This window comes from Lissotriton vulgaris, chromosome 7, assembly GCF_964263255.1.
Source record: "Lissotriton vulgaris chromosome 7, aLisVul1.2, whole genome shotgun sequence".
NCBI classification, from domain to species: Eukaryota; Metazoa; Chordata; class Amphibia; order Caudata; family Salamandridae; genus Lissotriton; species Lissotriton vulgaris.
In genome coordinates, this window is record NC_141695.1 from 104,200,824 (window position 1) to 104,221,017 (window position 20,194).

The window sequence follows — 20,194 nt, forward strand, 5'->3', positions numbered from 1 at the left end:
GCCGGTCTGCGGTGCAACAGAAAGTTCGAGCTCCAAACACCCAGAGCGGACAGATGCCGCTTGCACCAGCCGCCCAGGGAGCAGAGCATCCGGCAGCCGCTGGTCTGCAGTACAACAAAATCTTCAAGCTCAAAACGCCCAGAGCGGACAAACGCCGCTTGCACCAGCCGCCCAGAGGATGTAGCATCCGGCAGCAGTCTCCAATCCGCCTCACAGTCACGGGTAAGTTTTTTCAAGCTTTCACTAATCCTTTGTTTAGCAGTTTCACGCTATTTTCATAACTGCTTCAACTTGCATCTTATATGTAAAAGTTCTCTGTCTCTCTCAATAGCCCGAAAAGATTGTAGTGGCAAGGGAACGGGAGCCTCACACAGCCCTACTGCTCCGAGGCGGCGTCAACCTGCCATCTTAATTCTCCAGGGATTTCCTATGGTAACTAGGTCCTAACTAGGACTGCCAGTAGGTAATACATATATATATATCTATATTCACTGAAAAAAACATAGGTTATAGGCCATATATAGTTAGGAATTTGCATTTACAAAACCTTGAAAATTCACTGAAAAAACCATTGGTTATAGACCATATATAGTTAGGGATTAGCCTTTTCAAAACCTTATTTTACTCACACAAAACCATTGAAATTTCATATATAGTTAGTTCCACTAACTATATATCGCGCACCCGCAATCCACTGCTGATGATGTCACATATTACATCATTCATGACATGGTTAGCCTAGTAATCAGTGAGTATTCTTAGTATCCCTATAGATTTAGTGGTGTTTTTAATAATATGAGCTTGTATATTGCAAGTTCCCCATCCTCAGGTAGGTACCCAGGTGCCTGGATAGATGGTCCTGAGGAGGGATGTGATTACGTTCTGGCTGGGTTGGAGGGGCCCCTAGGGGCTGATCCCATCTAATCAGAAAATCCAGGCATGACAGACACACACACACCGCCGCCCCGAGTACTTCACAGATCTTTAAAAGACCATGCGCTTGTTCATGAGGCTTAAATGGTTTATCACCCCTTCTAGAACCCCTGCATCGACCCTCTGACGTTTCCTGGAAGAATTACCACGTAACACAATACCAAGCCTTGTCAGCTGAAACCCCCGAGGAATCGTGGGGCATATTATCAAGGGGGTTTATCTCCGCTTTTTTGGCTTTAAAAGCCAAGAAAGCGGAGATAAAATTATCTCCCTATTACCAAGCTGTCGCTAACACCAGTTAGTGACAGCTAAAAGGAGATAGCGACCATCTTGGGCCCCGCTTTGCATGTCAGTGATATTTATCACTAATGACATGCAAAGTGGGCGTGCCAAGATGTTAGCGACTGGAAACAGTCCCTAACATCGCTATCTCCTATTACCAACTTTTGGAGATATTCGCGCTAAGCGCGAATATCTCCAAAAGCTAACGCCTGCCCTGAGCAGTTCTTAGCCATGTTATCCAATGGGAGGTGGATAACATGGCTAAGAGCATTTGCTCGATAATGCATGAATATCGCTGACTTTTCAGCGATATTCATGCATTGCGGCCGTTTTTTATCGCATTTGCGATAAATCTTGCTAATAGCAAGGTTTATCTGCGATAAAAATCGCCGATGTGCGGCGATAATTTTTGTCTCTAAACAAGTTAGAGACAAAAATTATCGCTAGTTGTTGGTAATATGCCCCCGGGTTTTTGCTTGCAGAAATCGGGAGGCGGGAGACTAGCACTGAAATCAGTAGTCTCACGCCTGAATCGGGAGGGTTGGCATGTCTGGATTCTCTACAGCTGGGGCCATAAACTACATCCGCAGGGCTAGGTGATAGCCTGGGACCGGCCTGGCATCTAAAATGGCTGCCGTGCACGACAAAATTGTGGCATTGGAAAAAAGGCAAGATGGCGCAGACAATGTTTATCAATAAGGATTCATTTATAACAAAATATTTTATCGCACTGACAAATTGGCGGTCAACACTTCCTGATTTCCATCGAATCGAACGTTAACAGACGTCACGCAGCAAAAAAAAAAAAAGCTCACGCACAGCCGCTGGAAGACATGTATCAACATATATGAGCCTCCTCAGCCACCCTCAGGAAACATAAGGGATTAGGATACGTCTCCCGCACCCCCTTATACCTAGTAATTTAATTAAAACGAAGCACAAAATGGCGAATTCCCGTTTCGCTACCAGTTTGTGGCCCAGTTCGCGGCCCGTGAAGCGCTTCTACCGTGAAAAATATATATTTTTTTATTTTCCCCACGGGACCCTTTAATAACCCCAACATCATTCCTAGGGGGTCAAGAGGGGTATACCTTGCCCCCTTTCATTAAATTCCCCCTTCGTTTTTCACCTCTTCTTCTCTCTCGATCCTACCGAGAGATAAGATGGCGGCCGCTCCGGACTGTTTAGAATGTTGACAGACACCGGGGAGCCAATCAGCTTCGCATCGCAAAGTTCCGTTTCGCGAAAAGTAAGCGGACCGGAGCGCAGCCCGGAGCGCTGTTACAGATATATATCTTGTTTTGAACGTTAATTTCTCAAAATCCACTGGAGCACATATATTGAGACCTAGCAAAGGCACATCGGGCTGACAGTCCCTACAATTTTGCCAAGTTTCGTGCAAATCCATTCAGCCGTTCGAGCTAAAAGTGAGGCCAAAGGCCCTATGGAAATTAACATGGGAAAAACGCGTTTTGGGACCCCCCTTTTTTCTCGGCCCCCCCTTGACGAAACCCCCCCACATTTTCAGGGGCTGCTCAGAAACAAAATGTGCCATTTTCCTGAACATTTCAGCCGATTCCGTCCACAAACGCCAAAGTTATTAGACATAGAATTTTCAAAAGTCCCATAGAGAAAAAATCCTAACTATATATACCTACTGGCGACCGCCAGTAGGTAATATATATATATATATATATATATATATATATATATATATATATATATATATATATATATATATATATATATATATATATATATATATATATATATATATATATATATATATATATCTATCTATCTATCTATCTATCTATCTATCTATATATATATATATATATATATATATATATATATATATATATATATGTTGAAGCAAATGCCCTGAAGCATAGGAACACACTCGAAGTCACTCTGCCCTCCGGCTTGTAAAGATGCAGCCTGCCTTAATGTTCCATTAATTATTAAAGTGCCAACACGTTTCAGGGTTCCTTGACCCCTTCCTCATGGGCTTAACACACAAAGCATCGGAAACTTTCATGCCTGCATTTCCGGTTTTTAATCATTTGCATTACATCCTGTTTTGGGCGTGCACTTGAAGCAATGTTAATTATAGTGCACGTTGGGAAACAGTGTTCCTTTCGTAAGTTTTAAATGCATAATCTGTGTGATTTCGTTTTTCAATTGTCATTATTTCCTTAAGTAGGTGATGTCACACACAGGCAGGTAGATTTAGCATATATATGCTGCCCTGCCGTGGAGCGGAGTACCATCTTGTACTTGAAGAGGCTGAGATGAGGAACTAATCGACGCCGATTCAGCCGATTCAGCACATCGCTCTTTTGCAAAATTAGCCTGGCGAAATGGTCTATGACCTACTAAGGAGGATGTATAAGTGTCTGGATGAAGGATTTAGTAGGTGCATGACTGACTGTATGAGTGAGTGATTAAATGTGTCTCACTGAGTGCATGGGTTAGTGACTAAACTGTTTTAATTTGTGCATCATTATATCTGTTGTTCTACAAACTGCTGCATATGTTGATCAGTAGCTATATGAGTAACTGTATGGGTTATTCATTGGTTGTCCAAGTATTTGTATGGGAAACTGAGTGTGTGTGTATGGGTGGCTGGGAGGTGTGTGACTCTGTACATAGATGTGTGAGTAGTTGATTCACTATATGTATGGGTTCAAAAGTGTATGTGGAAACAGCTGTATGGGCGGTTGACTGTGCATGAGTGTATTAGTGAGTGAATGGATATCTCAGTGCTACATGTCAAAGTAAGTACATATGTAAAACACAGTACATGTGAGAGTTGACATCTATAAATAACTGTGCATAAGAGCCAGTGAATGTGTGAGTGGCTGTATGGATCATTGTGAACATGTATCAGGGATTGTATAAGAGAGTAAAGTAAATATGTGTTAGTATATGTTTGAATAAGTAAGGTGTGTATAACTGTATAGTTGAGGAAATGGAGGTGTGATTGATTTTTGGCATAACTGACTAGGTGTGTGAGTAACTCCATGGATGAGTGACAGTCTGTGAGTGTCTGTTTACTCTGAGTGTATCTAAGGTTATATTAGAGTCTGAAGAGGTTCATGGTATTATCACATGAATGATATCATCAGTGATGTGATCAGTCATGTCAAATGAGATGTTATCAGGGATTTTATCAGTGATGTCATTTGAGATGTCATCAGTGATGTCATCAGTGATGTCACTAACCATGTCATGAATGATGTAATATGTGACATCATCAGCAGTGGATTGCGGGTGCGCGATATATAGTTAGCACATCTAACTATATATGGAATTTCAATGGTTTTATGCGAGTAAAATAAGGTTTTGTAAATGCAAATTCCTAACTATATATGTTCTATAACCAATGGCTTTTTCATTGAATTTTCAAGGTTTTGTAAATGCAAATTCCTAACTATATATGGTCTATAACCTATGGTTTTTTCTGTGAATTTCATTGGTTTTTTAAAAGCTAACATCTGTAGCTGTAAAATGTATTCTTCTTTAAAACCCAAAATATATTTTAGATGTTTATTGATAATTTTTTTAAAAATATTTTTTTTCTTCGCTTCCGGTAAGCAAACCGGGAAGCTTTCCGTTAGCTCATCTTGATGCCGCGATCTAGTACGCGAACCGGTAAACGTTTCGTTAGCGGAACTGTGACGCGTCGCGGAAGCGCGACGTATCACGTTGACGCGTAATGCGTCTTATGACGCGCCGCGTTAGCGCTCCCGAAAGTGCTCCGGACCGCGAACCGGAAACGATGCGGGACGCGGCGCGCACCGCGTAACGTAAGCGGAACAGGTCATGTGACTTGTTTATGAAACTTTTCATTGGTTCATTTCACTTTTGGGTTCCAAATGATGTATGACTAGGTCATGTGGCCTAAAAATAACACTTTTCATTGGTTCAGAACTTTTGCTTTTTCCAAATGATGAAAACCCCTCCTTCTTTCCTCACTCTGACTTTCATCTTGGTGAGAGAAAGACCATTTACCTATAATTGAGCAATGGCTTCTGTACTTGCTTCAGCTGGTGCACCCCCCCACCACCTTCACCTCCTCATGAGAAGAGAGGACCATCATCTTGGTTCATTGCCAACACAGAGGAGGAGGAAGAGGATGAACCTGAAGAAGAGGAGAGAGAAGAACAAGAGTTCATACAGGAGTTGCCCCGTGTTTCCCGTCGGAAAACTAGTTTTATCTGGCAGTTTTTTTCAATCCCTCGAGGGGAGAAGAAAGTCAACGCAAAATATGCCACCTGTCTTATCTGTAAAAAAAGGCTATCAAGAGGCACTGAAAAAAAATATAGCATGGGAAACTATACCATGCATCGCCATATGACCAGGTGGCATCCTCTCAACTACAGCCGTGCAGAGTTGCGTGACCTGCAGGATAATCCCTCAACAACTCCTGTGGCCAGGTCAACCTTGCATATCTCTCTGACTGGAGGAGAGGCACAGGAAACCGTGCCAAATATTCAAAAGAACTTCAAACACATGAAGCTAACCTGCTTGTATTGTGGGGCATTGCTTTCATGTGGGAACATGAGCGTAAACTTAATGAACATTGCTTACGAGAATCACAATTGCCCTAACCCACCCAAACAGTAATTTTTTTTTTGCTCATGTTGAGCCTTTTTCAATGCCTGGTTTTTGCTGTTTCCCCTCCATCAAAAACAAAAAAAATATAAAACCGTGCAAAAATACAAAAAAAACAAAAAATGTTCAGAAAAAATAAAATAAATAAAACAACAAAAACATTAAAAAAAAGTTCTTTTCAGAACTACCTCCCCTTTCAAATAAAATTGCTAGAATGTTTAGCACTCTGGCAAGCTCTATTTCTTTTGGTTCGCTTTCCAGTTCGCTGCCCGGTTCGCGAACTTGAAGCGAACCAAAAAAATATTTTTTAAAAAAAAAGAAGAGTTAGTATAAGGGAAGTAAACAGAGAGTAATGTTTAATAGATCTATTTATTAATTCAGGATGACGATAAGGTGTGATGTCTCCTGAGGTTTGTTTAAGGTGAGACCTATTCAGGGTTACAGATCAATTTTACACTTGTTGAAGAATACAGAGCAGATAAAGCATGTGAAGGCCTACCAATGAAGTAAGTCATGTCCTCTTATTACATCATTCATGACATGGTCAGTGACATCATCAGCAGTGCATTGCGGGTAAAAAGAGTAGAAAACATTTACCTTATAATTCTTGTTACCTTTTTTAAATATTTTTTCATACTTTCAATCTGTAAAAGAGAGAACAAACATTTCCAAAAATATTACAACATGTATTTAAAAATTAGAAAAGAAAAGGGAAAAGGTTCAAGAAGAAACAGTTTTGCAACAACTTTGACATTTACAGAAGCCTCTGCTTCTCTACGTCCCCTACACAATCCTAAAGATATATATTTTAAACAAACAGTATCTTCATGCTGATGAACTGAGACCTATTTTGGAACATGGTACTTCTTTTGCACTGCTGATGTCTCACAATAGTGATGCAATAGCAGCGCAAAAAAGATGTAAAGCCATCATAAAATTGTGTCTAATATTTTAAATGATTGTTTCAGGATGCAAATAAGATGTGTGCTTTCAAGAGCTTTCTTTGAGGTGAGGCCTATTCCTTTTTTTAAAAAAAAACAGTACCCAGAAGTACAGCACTGTAAGCATTAAAATTGACACTTACAGAAGACTCAGTTTCTCCATATCTACCTCACATTTCTAAATGTATTTCATAAGTACAAAAAGTAGAACATTAATTATACATGTTAAATGGTTCATTTTTGCTATTCTCAGAATGTATCAAATTTCACTTAAATCAGTGACTTGAAGGTATTCATCATGTAACAGCGGGGAAAAAAAACACAATCAAAATGATTGTGTTTAAAAAACCCATACAACCTAAGAAATCTGAATTCAAAACTCCTTAAAATTAACTTACTTTCAATGACGTCGAAGGATCTCCTATGAACAGCGTCCACTCTGTTGTGCTATAAATATTTTCAGCCCGCCACTTTCTGAAAGAAAACCTCCATCGATTCGAAAAATATGTTACATACAAGAAAAGACTTCTCTCATTCTATCACATGTTTCCACTAGGCCAAATCATGCCGCCGCGATTCGCAACTCTTGTAATTCTTCCAATCAAATCCCGACATTTTCTATTTTCGCAACTTTCAAAAAGAATACATTTAAGATTATTTTCACAATCCTGGACTACTAATATCTTACCCTTCTTTGTCACTCATGTTCTCCTTTTCCTATGACACTGATACTGCTTACTATGAAGCAGACTTACTTGCATCAGGTTTATATAGTTGGATTTTTAAATTGACATTATAATTAAAAGTTTTGGACCAATAATCTAGACAGCATTGCAGACTTACATTCCCTCTACTTCATGAACCTTTTGCAATTCTTCACAGGAAATCCCGAGATTCTTTCATTAAAATTTTGGTTTTAAAAACACCAGGTAAGAATTTTTAAGGTCAAACTGCAATTTTTTTTTGAAAGTTACAACGGAATCATTGCAGAATGACCAGCCGTTTCGAGACTTTAAATAAGCTGTATAATGTCCTGATGTTGTTGAAGGACCATCGTGATAGATAATTGCTACAGTTACAAAAGTCCTTCCTGATATTGAAAGCTGAGAAGCCACAATTTTTTTTATTAAAGTTGACAATTTTGATCCATCAGGCCTACATTGTTGGATCATTAAAATGACATACTGTCCATATCTACGTATAAATAATGTTGACATCATTTCAGATTTACATTGGCTACACTCCATGTTGTGATCCGCTGCATTTACCAGCTTATTAAAGGAGACTGATTTACTGTCTGGCAAAGTTAAATATATAAATCTTTCTGAGTCTACACTAGTAGTACTTGATACCCTACAATTCTCGCAGTCATGCTGCCATTGATAAGAAAGCCCAAACAGATGATCTACATCTACACCCTCATCTTGCAATACATCAAGCATATACATTAAAAACTCCTGACAATCTTGCTGATTATTTTCAGAGAAGTCTGTTTGACCTGAACATTCATCTAACAGATAACGAACTTCAGACACACTTTCTACTTTTGTTCGATCAGTGCTACATTTCTCGAAAACAGAATTCAACAAACAGCATAAAATTTGTTCTGAATTCAACAGAATCTGTTCTTTTAAACTCTCTAGTGAAAAGAGAACATTAACCACTACATTTGCATAGCAGTTGACACCAGAACTGTTTTCAAATTGAAAACCGACAACATCTTCAACAGAATGCACTTTCTTTCTGCTAACAATTTTCGGTTCATTGACTTTTAGTCTTTTTGCAACAACCTCCCTACTATTACTGATATTTCTACGTTTCCGGCCTACCACACGTTTCTCAAACAAAGGATATTGAGGCAAATGTGGCGCATACTCTCTTCTTAACCTATTGTATTCCTTAACACAATCTAGATCCGCACAAATGTTTGTGACATCACAGTCAATCAAGTACAATCCTGATAAAGTTCTAACTTGTGACAATGCCACATATGCCATACCCTCCTTGAACACAGAACTGCCAATATTCACCAATGCACTGTCTACACTTAAACCTTGCGATTTATGGATTGTTACCGCATATGCCAAGCAAACAGGAAACTGTTTACGGCGAACATATAAGTCTTTAACAAGCAAAAACCTAGCAGAACAACGACCAATTAGCTGTACTTCCTCAATGCCATCAAATTTAATTTTTAAAAATTCTATTCCATCTCTATTTCTGTACTTCTCAAAATCAACAATATTACCCATTGATCCATTTACCAGACCTCTTTCAACATGTAAATTCCTTCTCAAAATGATTCGGCAATTTAAACACACATTCAAAGTCTTTTCAAAACCCGCTGTTTTAGATATAGTCTTCTCTAATGAATCCAATTTTGATTTCAAATTCTCTGACAAAATAATTGTTGATCCCATATGCTCTATTTTGTCAATAGCTTCAAGTTTCACAATCTCTTGCTTTTCTAAATTCAACATTTTGTTGTTGAAGATGGCACATTCAGCAAGAGTTGGCATCAAACATATTCCGGATTTCTTCTCAGTAATTTTCTGAAAAATATTCTCAGCCACAATCTCTTGTTCGGGATATAAATTTGAAAGTAATCGTGCATTTAAAGCTTCTTTTCCATGCTCGGTCACTTTTCCAATTCTAATATCTTGTAGAATATTCTTGTAATCTTCATCTTTTGCCTGACGCATATTTTCATGCAGTTCAGCATAATTGAAGTTTAACCATATATTGACGTTGCCAATGCTCCCTAGGCACTTCCTGGTATCTTCATGCGTGAGTATTTTGAACACAGGTTGTCCTTTTACTGGTGTCAGCTGCAGAAGATCTCCGAAAACAATGATGTGTTTGCCACCAAATAACACATCATATTCAGTTTTAAGTACTTCTTGCATTCTCAAATGCACAAAGGCAAGCATGACATTGGAAACCATGCTTACTTCGTCAATGATAAGTAGTTTCATTTTCCTCAAGACTCTTGAAACTTCACAGCAAGCATCCCCAGATAACTTGTGGTATTGTAATTTGTTGTCATGCTCCACCGGCAGCATCAGTAGACGATGCAAAGTAATACCTTTAATGTTATGTGCTGCAAGTCCAGTAGGAGCGGTGACAACACAAGACAGCGATGACTCAGTCCTTTCCTGCAGATAGCATGAAATTGCTTTAATGAGGAAACTTTTTCCAGTTCCCGCTTCTCCACTCACATACAGTCGGACAGGCTTCAACGATGTACATGAGCACTCTTTCTTCTCATGACTTAATCCATGCTCAATTTGCTTGGTAACTTCATCATATATTTTCCTCTGCTCAACGTTGAGTCGTTTTTCCAAGTCTTCTAAGTTAACTGAATCCTCCTGAGCATGTGCCATGGCTCTTTCCACTTCATTCATAGCAGTGGCAGCTTCATTTTCGATAATAGGTCCTCCAAGTGGATCTTGACTCAATGAAACAGAACTCTGACTGTCCTGAGAACTGTCTCTGGCAATCTCGGCTGCAATCGTTGCTTCCTGCTCAATTTCCAAAGTTAGCATTTCTTGATATTTGGGAAAAGCAGGACATTCTATGGTCTCCTTAGCAGCAGTGAAAGAGTCTTCGTAACAGAGGAAATCTCCAAGCAGTTCCTCTTCTGCACGCCAAGGCTTGAAAAGTTGCAAAAGTGCTAAATAGAAAAACTCCTTTTTTTCTGGAGATTCGCCACTCAATTTTCGATGGTTTACTAATTGGCATTTTCTTTGCTTGACCAGGCATCCCTCACTTCCAATTACAGCATACACTCCTTTCTCAATATCTTCTTTGATGTTCCTCTTGAATATATAATTTTGTAGAACCTCATATAGACAAACATTCTCAAGGTGACTGCTTCGATTTGGATAATATGTATCCAACATGTTGGTCTTCAAAATGTCGGTACTGTTTGGTTCCTTTTCTGCCAAATATTCAATTTCCCGGACAGGTTTTAGAACCCGATTTCGCGTTGCAGCAAGACCAAGACTCGCCCAAACAATACTCCTGGATTTGGCATAGAGACTTGCTGAAGACAATCGATCTGAACATTCGTAAGCTCCGATTTCTCGATGCGACAACATCTTCAGACTGAAACTGTACAACTTCTTGCTGAGGCTCTTTTCATGGGAAATGTCCTCCCACATATCCTTCAGTTCTGTCTTTTCTTTTTTGGTGATGTAAGATGTCACATACCGAGCCACAGCCATACAGTTGTCACCCACAAACTGTATATCCATGTTAGCATTCCACATGGACAAAATCACTGGGTTGTAGTCGTTGATGTACTTGGACTCTTCGTTCCTTTTCAAACTGTATGTATTTTTGGGTGATTTCCTCGTCACATTATGTCGCAGTGAAGACATCAAACTGTTCACTTTTCCTTTAGAAATCACCGGTCGTGGAAAGTTGAAACGACATTTGGTGTAGAACTTGTCCTTGTTTCTGAATTTACGACGACAGTACTTTCCACAACGATGGCTTTGGAAACGTAGAACTTGTTCTCTTAGGTTTTTCTTCTCCGTTGCGTTTGGAACAGCACACGTAGAATACTGTTCTATGAAATTCATCACTAAGTCATCCGGATCTGTTCCAAATTTAGGTGCATCCTTGATCCACAACAACATATGTATATGAGGAGCACCTCTTGCTTGGTACTCCTTTCTCCAGAAGAAATCCAACACCTCTCCAAGAGGTGGATTCTTCTTATTTGTGATGAAAGACATCATAGCTTCAAATCTATGATTGAAGTACCTGCATACATTCACAGGATCCAAAGAACACAGTTCTCCAGGTGTCTTGAATTCAATGTTTTCAATATTTCCATTTGCCTCTCGTAGAAATTCAAGTAAGTCTTCCCAGCCATACTCGGCACAGCTCAGAGTGAGGAACCATGTCGGAGTTCCTAAGTTCCTCAGCATACATTTTAAATCACCATGACGACGGTACCAGTACTCATTAGTACCACGCTGACACGCCATGAGATTAATTAAGTGAGAATCCAAAATACTGTCTTGGACATTGACTTTATGCATAAAGTCCCTTGCCGAGATATTTCGCATCTGTATACCACTTTTTAAGATGTGGTTCACTGCATATGACAGTCCAGACAGATCGCTTTCAAACAGGAGATGAAACAAATAAGGAATGCATTGACGAAACCTAGGATCTTCTGCATACAATCGTAAAGTCCGGTATTCAGACGCAGGAATTTGATGAGATCGCTCATCATATCTTCCTCCTCGACCTGTGGGAAATAGCTGTGGGAAACACCGAGCTTCCAAACTTTCCTCCCAAACACTAATGGGACTCCCTTTGGCTTGTTTCATTTGAAACAACTCAATAGCATTCCCCATGACTTCCTTGGAATGCAAAGGATGAACACTATAATGTTCATATATTTCTTCACTTTTAGAGGCCTATACTTTCTCAATTTGGCCAGCACACAAATCGCTATCCTCTTCATCACTTACTTCCTCTTCTGCAACATATACATTCTTATAGTACTTATTATTTTTCTTCAAATACACTGTTGCCTTTTTGACTTTCCTAACATCCACTAAATCTTGCCATATTTTCTTATTCTTTGTCGGAACACCATTAACCAAGATAACCAGAGGTTCCTCTTCCACTTTTTCTACTCCAATTGTGTTAATGTTTTTGTTCAAATCTAGAGGCAAATAAACAACTCTTCCCTTTAATCCTCTCTGTAAATCTGCTGGAGGCAACTTCCCTGTCTTTGGCTCCATTCTTACAATAGCCTGAAAGGGATGGATACTTTGAATCAAAATAGATTCATAAGTATTTAAATCCTTCAATTCAGAAGGAATCTCAACCAATTCCAGATTATTATGAACTGCCCTAGCAGCCATCTGGTTTTGGTTTAATTTATTACAACAATAAGTACACACACTTTGATCCGATCCCAAATCAAAATAATTTTCTACCATCAAGTATGTGGCAAAATCCTTCCATTCACTATTATTTTCCCTTTCACTTTTTGCATATAAATCCACTAACTTAGTCTGATTCTTGTAATAAGTGCGTCGACAACACACACAAGTGAAATTAGGCCTCTCACTTGATTTGATCTGAAACGTGGCAATTTCCTTCTGAAAATTATCTGTACTGGAAACCTGTACATTATCTTCAACATTACCCTCTACTTCAGGGTCAATTTGAACATTCTCATCTTTACTACTAAAGTAACAAAACTCAATTTCTTCACAAATATTCTTCACATCTATTTCAGAACCATGCAAAAGAGCAGCACATAATTGTTTAAGCATAATTGCTGGACTCTTAGCATAATACAACATTCTCACTAATTTTCTCACTTTATTATGATGCACTGCTAGCATCCTGAAATGATGAAAAACACTCTGGCATATTCTCCTGGAAAGACAAGCCAGTGAATGACCACGCAAACCTGTCATTTGTCTCACTCTGCAAGGATCTAAATCTTGCAACAACTTCATTTTCTGCTTCAAACTTTTCTTATTAAATGTCCGTATAAAATCACAAAGCAAATTGATGGAAACCTGTCGCACACTGCAAATAGAACTACACTTCCAAATGTACACAGGACCCTTAGGACGTCTTCCTAAAACCTCATCACTTACCGCCTCTTCTGTCTCTGTTGTCACAAGTTTTTCTTTTTCAACTGGACAACCATCCTTCACTTCATAAGCTCGACCACTGGTGTCAACTGCAAACACCAAATCATTATCCTGAAAATAACTCTCCTCATTAAAAAATGCCTCAGAACTTGAACTATGCATCCATTCTCCAGAAAAAACTTCACAAAAGTTACTACGATTTACTACTCTCTTCCATCTACTGTTTGTTTTGAAATCAGAAATTACCTTGCTTAGTTTCCTAATTCTATTGATTACCAAAATAAACAACTTTCGCTTAATTGCAAAAGCATGATCAATAATTTTCTCTACATTTTTCTTCTTCTTATAAAATGCCACTTTCTGTTTGCATTTCTTAATATTTTTTAATAAATTAACTATTATCCTGTTACGGAACATTCGTTTTCGAATGTCCCTAAACTGTTCTTTCCTTCTACTATCATGCACAGTTATCTCTTCCTCTACCAGTAACATTTTGATGGGTCTTTCCTTTCCATTTAAATTACTCTTCTTTTTCTGAACTGAAACATTTTTGCGATAAATACTTTTTTTACTAAAAATATTTTTTAAGAATGATTTTGTGCTCTTACCCGGAGCTTTCTTGGTGTTTTGATAAGTATTTGGGGAAGAGGACTGCTGCAATAAAACATCATCCTGCTGTCTTTGACGTTTTCTAGCCTTTCTAATTCTATTTTTCGTAGGCATTTTTCAAAATATGGAAAAATCTGCAGTTGAATCTGTGGAAAAATATAATAAAAAATGTTAATAACCACTATTACCAAACAGTAAATGAATAACAGTCATCAAAAACTTAATGCCCTACTTATTATTTAACATAGCAAATCTTTTGCACCAGCACTGCATCACAAAAATGACACACAGTACTACAAAACATGCATACAACAATCATAAATCTCTCCCTAATATTTTAAATGATTAATTCAGGATGACCATAAGGTGTGGCCTATCTAAAGGTTTGTTTAGGCCCAGATCTTTGGACTGGGGTGAATGTGTGTCATTGATCCTCATTCAGTCCATCGCCTGTTTTGTTTATTTAAGGTGAGGCCAACACATGGTTGCAGATAAGATTTTCACTTAAGAAAACAAAGGAGATAATACATGTGAAGGCCTACCAATGAAGTAAGTCATTATTTGAAATCAATTACATTTCTGGATATGTACTGCTAAAGCTTCTTAGGTTGTTTTGGGTCATATTTATAAGGCATAGGAGTGTGTATGATGTTATTTTTCCTTTTTAAATGGAAAGCGTTCTTCATGGTGCAAGTTTCTTGTAAATACGCTCCCACCTGCGAAATGGAACTTTGCGATGCGAAGCTGATTGGCTCCCCGGTGTCTGTCAACCAGGGCCGGACTGGCTACCGGGCAGTTTGGAATGCTGCTGAGCTGGGGACTGATTTTGCTGATGGGGGCCTGCGTGTACTAAACAAAATTCGTTTTGCTTTCATTATTTCGAAAGCACACGCAGGTTTCCATGAACGAAATCAGCCCCCACCGCTGTGAAATGAGCCCCCAGCTCGGCAGCATTCCAAACTGCCCGGTAGTCAGTGGCCCTGCTGTCAACATTCTAAAAAGTCCGGAGCGGCCGCCATCTTATCTCTCGGTAGGATCGAGAGAGAAGAAGAGGTGAAAAACGAAGGGGGAATTTAATGAAAGGGGGCAAGGTATACCCCTCTTGACCCCCTAGGAATGTTGTTGGGGTTTTTAAAGGGTCCCAAGGGGAAAATAAAAAATATATATTTTTCACGGTAGAAGCGCTTCCCAAACTGGGCCGCAAACTGCTGGCGAAACGGGAATTCGCCATTTTGTGCTTCGGTTTAATTAAATTACTAGGTATAAGGGGGTGCGGGAGACGTATCCTAATCCCTTATATTTTCTGAGGGTGGCTGAGGAGGCTCATATATGTTGATACATGTGTTCCAGCGGCTGTGCGTGAGCTTTTTTTTTTTTTGCTGCGTGACGTCTGTTAACGTTCGATTCGAAGGAAATCAGGAAGTGTTGACCACCAATTTGTCAGTGCGATAAAATATTTTGTTATAAATGAATCCTTATTGATAAACATTGTCTGCGCCATCTTGCCTTTTTTACAATGCCACAATTTTGTCGTGCACGGCAGCCATTTTACATGCCAGGCCGGTCCCAGGCTATCACCTAGCCCTGCGGATGTAGTTTATGGCCCTAGCTGTAGAGAATCCAGACATGCCAACCCTCCCGATTCAGGTGTCAGACTACTGATTTCAGTGCTACTCTCCCGCCTCCCGATTCCTGCAAACAAAAACCCCGGGGGCATATTACCAACAACTAGCGATAACTTGTTTAGAGACAAAAATTATCGCCGCACATCGGCGATTTTTATCGCAGATAAACCTTGCTATTAGCAAGGTTTATCGCAAATGCGATAAAAAACGGCCGCAATGCATGAATATCGCTGAAAAGTCAGCGATATTCATGCATTATCCAGCAAATGCTCTTAGCCATGTTATCCACCTCCCATTGGATAACATGGCTAAGAACTGCTCGCAAAATGCGATAAAAAACGGCCGCAATGCATCAATATCGCTGAAAAGTCAGCGATATTCATGCATTTTCCAGCAAATGCTCTTAGCCATGTTATCCACCTCCCATTGGATAACATGGCTAAGAACCGCTCAGGGCCCCATGAGGAACGCTTTCCATTTAAAAAGGAAAAAATAACATCATAGAAAAGAATCGTTTTTAAACACAACATATAAATCAATTGTATACCTGCATTCAAGAGGAAATGACTGAAAATGTCCTTGAGACACACGAAAGCGTTTTCTGGAATGCCCTAGCACCATTTTTTGGACATTATTAACATGGCTATGTAACTCCCATAATCAAAATCTAAATTTGCCAAGCGCAGGTGGGAGCGTATTTACAAGACACTTGCCCCATGAGGAATGCTTTCCATTTAAAAAGGAAAAAATAACATCAAAGACACTCAAATGCCTTATAAATATGACCCAAAACAACCTATGAAGCTCTAGCAGTACATATCCAGAAATGTAATTGATTTCAAAAATGGTTTTTAAAAACAACATATCTGTTTCAGCTTACATAAGAGACCATGGAATGGGCTTCATATACAACAATAACTTGTGTTACTGCATGCCAGAATGCTACACCGAATATGCAATTACAATTTTTCAAAGTAACAAAATCTATTTCTATATCACTACAGACAAAGCCACAGTTTAAAAACACAGCTTTCTTCATCATTTTCTCCTTAGCAAGGTTTATCGCAAATGCGCGCCGGACTGGCTACCGGGCAGTTTGGAATGCTGCTGAGCTGGGGACTGATTTCGCTGATGGGGGCCTGCGTGTACTAAACAAAATTCGTTTTGCTTTCATTATTTCGAAAGCACACGCAGGTTTCCATGAACGAAATCAGCCCCCACCGCTGTGAAATGAGCCCCCAGCTCGGCAGCATTCCAAACTGCCCGGTAGTCAGTCCGGCCCTGAATATCGCTGAAAAGTCAGCGATATTCATGCATTATCCAGCAAATGCTCTTAGCCATGTTATCCACCTCCCATTAAATAACATGGCTAAGAACTGCTCAGGGCCCCATGAGGAACGCTTTCCATTTAAAAAGGAAAAAATAACATCATAGAAAAGAATCGTTTTTAAACACAGCATATAAATCAATTGTATACCTGCATTCAAGAGGAAATGACTGAAAATGTCCTTGAGACACATGAAAGCGTTTTCTGGAATGCCCTAGCACCATTTTTTCGACATTATTAACATGGCTATGTAACTCCCATAATCAAAATCTAAATTTGCCAAGCGCAGGTGGGAGCGTATTTACAAGACACTTGCCCCATGAGGAATGCTTTCCATTTAAAAAGGAAAAAATAACATCAAAGACACTCAAATGCCTTATAAATATGACCCAAAACAACCTATGAAGCTCTAGCAGTACATATCCAGAAATGTAATTGATTTCAAAAATGGTTTTTATAAACAACATATCTGTTTCAGCTTACATAAGAGACCATGGAATGGGCTTCATATACAACAATAACTTGTGTTACTGCATTCCAGAATGCTACACCGAATATGCAATTACAATTTCTCAAAGTAACAAAATCTATTTCTATATCACTACAGACAAACCCACAGTTTAAAAACACAGCTTTCTTCATCATTTTCTCCTTAATTCATACTATTCTCTATCTAAAATAAATAAATCTTTTCTCACCTTAGCAAATACTTTTTGAGTTTTGAAAACAGTCTCAGAAATACACCAAATTGTCTTCAGCAGAAGAAAAAGGATGCACTCCAGAGTCTGCAGCTATTGAAAGCACAGAAATACAGATATTCATTTCACATATCTCTCATATTAGCCAATCATAACTCTTCCCTCACTTTTTTCAAATCAAAACCCTTCCCCCCTCTGCCCTCTCTGCCTTTTTTCCATAGCAACGACCTCCTGGAAGACCTCTCATGTTTGCAAATTCACACAACAATGTTTCAATTGAACTCTGAACTCTCAGTGCACCTGCGTATCCAGTGCAATCTTTCATTAAAAGTTTCTTCCTTGACCATTCAAATTACATCTTTCAAAGAACACATCCATGCACCCTAACTTTCTGTTTTCAGAAATGGAAATGCACCAATCACTGCTAATGAATCATTAGCATTGGAAATCCACAGTTTTTTTTCTTTACAAACTCCTACTGTTTCAACTGCCCTTTCATTACCACACTTCATCTGACTGCAGCCCAACCTTCTCCCACCATGTTTAAGGTCTGGATTGTTGGACATAGTTACATCCACTGGGCTCAAAGGTATGCCGAGAACAGAAATTTACACAACCTCAATTTACAAGATGTGGAAATTAAGTGGTTGGGCCAAAGAGGATTAAAATGTCACCAATTGATACCATTGGTGAAAACCTTTATGCATTTGCCAAAACCTGACCTGTTAATAGTGCACTGTGGAGGTAATGATTTGGGCACTTTGACAGGGGTAGGTCTGGAAATGCTTTTAAAGGACACCTTTGAGCAATTAATGGCACTTTTTCCTCAAACTGCCTTGGTATATTCCAATATATGCCAAAGACAGAAATGGAGGTGGTCCAACCAATTTTCTCCACAAATTGAGAAAGCGAGGAAGCATGTAAACAAATCTGTTTCAGCTTTCATGAGAGACCATGGAATGGGCTCCCTGTACAACAATAACTTGCGTTACTACATGCAAGATATCTACAGAGGAGATGGAGTTCACTTCTCAGATGAGGGCAACAGAATTTTCATTCTGAATTTAAGACTGTGCATTGGTACCTACTTATAAGTACCTAAATGTACCATAAACCCAAAAGCTCTTCTTAGAGCTACCCTTCATCTGATCACTCACAATTATTATTTTTTTCTAACTTTTTTCACTAATTTTCCACAAAATACGCTCCCCGTGGCGCTACCCGGTTCGCTAACCGAAAGCTAACCTCGCGGAATTTTTTAAAAAAATGTTTTTTTTCCGCACATATAAGCCTCCTCAGCCACCCTCAGAAAACCTAGGGGGTCAAGATAAGTCTACCATGACCCCTTCTACCCATTCTAAACATTATTTGCCCTCCATCTTGTATCTTAAAGCGACCGAAACACAAAATGGTGGACTCCCGTGACGCTTAAGGTTCGCTAACCGGGCCGCTTTCCAGAAAGTGGTCCTAAAAAAAGGTGGGAAAGTAATTTACAGAAAAACGAGTAGAGACACTCTCACCAAATATAGATTAGCTCATACTACATAACAATCCCTTTCATTCTCACAAATTTGATTGAAATTTCATTTAGCCATTTAGCCTGTAGACCTATCTAAATACCCTGAGGTAAATTACTTCACAAAACACATCTAAAGTATTGGAATTGACAACCAATGAAAATTGTACTTTCATTTTCAATTTTTATTACCTGACATTTGATTGGTTATATACCTGAATATATATAAAGGAAGAGAAGGAAACACAGCCATTTTCACTGCTACTTCCTGAACTACATTTCAAGAGCCTTTTCACCTCCCTGTAAAGTAAATTGATAATTTGTAAGTGGCACTTTAAATTAATTTGTAAAAACGTTTTTTGATAATTATTTACTGTCCCCCTGCTATAGTTATAGATACAGATAAGCTCCTCTGTTATATTTATTGATTGACTTACACTTCTCTGCTATAATTATGAATTTACTTACTTTAACTTCACTGTTAAAAAAAACAGAACTACATGTCTGAACTTAAACCCAACAGTGCCCTAACTCTTCTAATATAATTATTTTTTTATGCAATTTACAGCAAAAAAATGGAAGGGGAGCACGAAAAAATCATTGTTTCCTTCGACATTACAACAGAAGAGATTTTAACTGAAGAAAATTTGGATGAAGATTTTATGGATGAATCTTTTGATGAACAATTTATTGAAAGCTTACAAGACATAGAAACATGCATGTTTGAGGAGATTCCAGATGATGTAATGCTGGAAGTTTTAATGAACTATGAAAATTCTGACCCATAATTTTTTTGGGAATCAAAATAAATAAATAAATAAAAAAAAACGAACAAAAACAACAAATAATTAACATACAGTATTAGAAAAGTCTATCATTCTTTTATCCTTATAGTACGCTGCCCAGAACGCTTTCCGGTTCGCGAACTTGGCGCTTACCACGCAAAAAAACAAAAAAAAATTTTTTTTTTACCCTCCTAGGCCCTTTTAAAACCTCCACATAAAACCT